Source organism: Euprymna scolopes, chromosome 45 (assembly GCF_053919585.1).
Source record: "Euprymna scolopes isolate OS-2025 chromosome 45, ASM5391958v1, whole genome shotgun sequence".
In the NCBI taxonomy this organism is placed as follows: Eukaryota; Metazoa; Mollusca; class Cephalopoda; order Sepiida; family Sepiolidae; genus Euprymna; species Euprymna scolopes.
In genome coordinates this window covers 11,877,309-11,882,308 of record NC_136526.1, presented here as the reverse complement: position 1 = coordinate 11,882,308, position 5,000 = coordinate 11,877,309, and the positions used below count along the sequence as shown (strand labels likewise).

The 5,000-nt window shown below is 34.9% G+C and overlaps 1 long non-coding RNA gene across 1 annotated transcript in view; it reads left to right on the top strand.

The window, feature by feature from the left end:
- The first annotated feature begins 1,753 nt into the window (after nucleotides 1-1,753).
- The window catches only part of LOC145269071 (uncharacterized), a 25,031-nt gene continuing 21,784 nt past the window's right edge, over nucleotides 1,754-5,000 (top strand). The window contains exon 1 of the long non-coding RNA XR_013864940.1: nucleotides 1,754-1,912. This is a non-coding gene — a long non-coding RNA (uncharacterized LOC145269071). The remainder of the gene's footprint in view (nucleotides 1,913-5,000) is intronic.

Below are 5,000 nucleotides of genomic sequence, written 5' to 3'. Positions count from 1 at the left end.
TTATAGTCATCCACATACATACATACATACATACATACATACATACATATATATATATATATATATATATATATATATATATATATATATATATATATATATATATAAAGGAGATTAGAACAATAGTCTAAAGAGCAGAGTGTATTTTAATGTAATAGTAAAATTACTAATTTAATTAAAATACAGGGAAAGAAAAAGTGCTCGTTGTAATTTAGATATATAATAAGCTCGATAGGTAAATATCCTAGAGCTAACACATTGCTGATGAGGAAACTTTGTTAAAAATACTATATGTAAAAACTATTGTCCGTGGCTTAATGTCTACCACAATAAAATATTGTTTTCCAAAACGATCGTACAAATTATTGATTTTGTTGTTGTTCCTTCTTGTGAAACAAATTTTTAATTTAATTCTAATTTGAATTTTAAATTATCAATCACATTACTGAATATATATATATATATATATATATATATATATATATATATACTTCAGAATAGTTTTTATTTAACAATCAGTTGTTATGAAAACGTGAGATTGTAGGTTTACAAAAATATTACTGGCAGTTATATTCTATAAGTTATCCCATCTAAATAGGAATTGCTCGATATGCAAGATAGAGCAAATAAATTAAATTGTAATTCAATGAATTTAAAAAAAAAAACTCTCATTGAAATGAAATGAAGTGGTTGAGTTGCATATCAAAGAATTTTTATTATTCTAAGCAAGACAAAGGATGCTTTAGAAAATTAATATCCTAATTTTCTAAAGCATTCTTTGTCTTGCTTAGAATAATAAAAATTATTTGATATGAAACTCAACCACTTCATTTCATTTCAATGAGAGTTTTTTTTTTAAATTCATTGAATTACAATTTAATATATATATATATATATATATATATATATATATATATATATATATATATATATATATATATCATTAGACACTATGTGCACTGTGAATCGTTAAAATTCATTCAATTTACTGATTTCGACTTAATTTAATAAAAACATAGAAAATAAACTTTTAATAAACGGGAAGGTTATTAAATTTTTTTTTTAAATCTAAGATAATATAACCGAGATTTTTTTTTTTCTCAGTGAATTAGCAATGTTAATTAACTAATTATTTTTAACATCATAACTTTCTGTTTGTTTAAACATCTATATTAAAACTAACCGCAAGTTATTACTGTCACTTTTTTTCTCCCGGGGGCCTCGCTGTAGTCTCATTGCCAAGCTCTATTTTCCCACGTTGGACAGATGTCTCTGGCGAGATTGCAGCAAGAGGAGGTAATGAAAAGAGTGTTTTTTCTATAATCGAAGTGTGAATCACACGATTTCTTTTATGTGTGTGTATACCGGTAAAGATCGCTGTTGAGGACGGGTGGGTGACACCTAGCTTTAATTGTGGCGAGGAACATCAGGCGTGCAATGACGAACAGAACGTGAAACTAATCGCTAAATGGACCATAGCAGGCTCGAGTTGAAGACATACTGACATACAGACGAAAAGTTTAGTTTATCTATATGTAATCTATACGCTATACTATTAAAAAAATTTTAAATGTTTCTTTATTTATTTATGTGTGTATATATACCAATAAAACTTTCGAACGGATGCATCAAATTGAAAATTTCTTTTTTACCCTGAAAGGTGTGAATCCCATCCTTATCTATATATGGTTCGTAACGAACAACGCAGAGTCACACAAAAAGCCCCAAATAAGTGTTTTGGACCGCTTCGTACAATTGTCCAAAAAGTTACCTGACCATGTCAATAGAATTTAGCACTGTCTGTATACAGTCGCAGTAACATCTTTCGGCATATGGAGAGGACTTGTGACGCACTGGATAACGCGTCTGACTATTACTGGCTTGGATTAGAAGATTTCAGGTTCGAATCCTGGTAAGTTCTTAATAATTTTAACCATCATTTTATTCAACATTTACTCATTAATCTTACCCTTAGTTAGGGTTAGGGTATTTACATCCTTACCCTTAGTTAGGGTAATTATATAATTAGTTACATCCTTACCCTTAGTTAGGGTAATTATTATAATTATATATATATATATACATATATATATATATATATATATATATTCAGTTAATATAAAAAAATAAACCTTTCATATAATTTTATACCACTCTAATAATGATAATTATATTTAATAACTAGCAGGACCCGTTAACCGGCGTTTACCGGTGGAAGCATGTCCCCCCCCCCTGTAAAATTTAAACTACGGTTATTGTAGGTGGCTAACCACCAACTTCCTCGTCTTAAGAACGGCTTTTGGTATAGACACCCCAACTTCCCAATGTTAAGTACGGCTTTCAGAATAGGCACCCCCAACCTCGCCATGTTAAGAACGGAATAGACGCCTCATTTTATAGGAGGTGGGGTATCAAAATATTTTCCCAAAATTTAACCTTGATATTTGTTGTCAGCATACCCACCTACAAATACTTTAAACTAAAAAAATTGGGGTTGGCAGTATCGGTTGGAGAGAAGTAGATTTGTTTTGTTTTTTGTTTTGTTTTTGTTTTGTTTTTTTATGTAGGAGTCACCACTTATCAAGGCCCATGGGGCCACTCGAGGATGAGTGTTAATGAGTGTACAGTAGTGAATTGGAGAATATCGTAGTAATCGTTAGTAGGGGAAATTTTGTAAATTGGATTACTTAACAAGAATTTGTTTACGTTGGACTTGAAGACGACTAAATTGTAGTCAGCTGGAAAGCAGGCAAACGGAACAGAGTTCCACAGGGGTGCAGTTCTATGAAAGAAGCTTTGTTCTTGGTATCTACGTTTAGGTTTAGGCACAGATAGAGAGTGGGGGAAATTATTGATATTGGTTTCAGCTTTGTAAAAGTTTGGTGAGGTTGGGACTATAGATTGGAGCTCAGACGAGCACTGGCCATGAAAATAACGATAAAGCAGAGACAGGCTTGCAACGTCTCTCCCATGGGAAAGAGGTTGTAGGGAATAGAAAAGGGCATATCCCACTTAGCTACGAAGTCTTTGAACTCTGTCAAGGCAGGATGTCTTTCTAGCATCTCCTTCCCAGATGAGGCAACAGTACTCCATCGTTGGACGTACTAGACTCTTATATAGGTAGGGAATTGCATCAACAGTGAGATATCTACTGGAGCGGTAGAATGATCCCACCATTTTCAGCTACCTTGGCAACGTGTTCCATTTCAGATCAGGAGTAACGGTCAAGCCCAGACGCTTGTCAAAACATGGAGCTTCTCTAAGACGAGATCCATTCATTTCAATTGGTATCAGATAGGGATGATCAGAGCATTGCTGGTGTAAAGATAGAAACTTGGTTTTAGATGCATTAAAATTAACCTTCTTTCCCTATTGTACCACGTGATCAAGATCAGAGGAGAAAGAATCAGAGAGAACTTGGTCATTTACAACCTTTGATGTTGCCATAGATGGTAGTGTCGTCAGCATAAATGTCTACGAATGATCTTAGGGTGTAATTTTGAAGATCATTGATCCAGATCAGGAAGAGAGTTGGGTCCAGGATGGACCCCTGAGGGACACCAGCATTAATACTGTGAGCTTTTGATTTCTGCCTCTAAACTACTACTCTTATGAGCCTATCAGAGAGAAACGATTTAATAATTGAAAAGATATTTCCAGCTATACCGTAGCTGGAGATCTTGTAAAGTAGACCCTTATGCCATACCCTATATAAAGGCCTTTGGTATGTCAAGAGCAATCGGCCTAGAAAGGAAGTCTCCGTTGAGAGCTTCACTAATTATATATAACCGTTAGCACATCAGCTGTAGATCTAGCAGAATAGAAACCGTATTGCATGTCACTAAGAAGGTTATTTTTGTTGAGGTGGTTGACTACTTCTCTATTTAATATGAATTCCATCAACTCACTCATGACACACAGGAGACTTATTGGTCTGTACTGAAAGGGAGATGACTTATCACCTAATTTCTTAAATACATGGCATACTGATGAGATCTTCCATGGTGTTGAGAAGCAATTCTCTTTAAGACAACGTTTAAACAGCTTTGTAGGTATGGGAGCTAGTTCTAGTTAAAGCTTTTTCAGCACTATAATTGGAATGCCGTCAGGGCCAGTTGCTTTACTGGAACCAAGGTTTTTGATTAGCTTGACGACATCACGCACAGATATTTCTACGTCGCATATCATGTTATCTGATACTGGAGGAAATACGGGGTTTGACGGCCTTGGTCGCATAGGGTAAAGTTAGCTACAAAGTTTTTGACAAAAAGTCTGGCTTTGTCTGATACTGACGAGATTATCTCAGCTCCATTAATGATGATTGGGATAGAGCACACGCTTCTGTCCGGGACCCTTTTTTCTATTTGCCAAAACTGGTGGGAACCAAGTCGCTGCCCAGTTACTTTGGACTTGAAGGACTGAGCATACAACTCTCTCGCGTTCTTTATTACTCTTTTACAGTGGGAGTGGGTGCTGGCAGTTCTAAAAGTGGCTTTAATCTCAGTACATCTATTACATTGGAAGCAATGGAAGAAGTGATTTCTGGCAGCAACACATTCTGGAGAGAAGGTTTTTGCTAGAAATTTTTGAATGCTATGAAACGGTCTATACCTACAATTAACCATTCCGTCAGGTCTGATACTATAGAGGACACATTCTTTTTAAACATAAAACGCAGGGGTAGATCTAATATAAATGTACAGAAGTTATCCCTGTCAGCCATAGAGTATCGATATACTGTACGATGGAGAGGTACGTCTGAGGACTTATTAAATTTGTTTTTTTATCTAAACTGAGGCAACCGAGTGGTCAGAAGATCCTAGTGGAGACAGAACGGAAGATGAACAAATCTCAGTGCAAGTTGTGAGAAAAAGGTCCAGGAGATTTGCATACTCTATAGTATACTATACTGTATAACCCTAACCCTAACCCTAATAACCTTCTCTGGAGATGTCCCTACCACTTGGAAAACCATATCTAATGTAGGCACATATTCCATG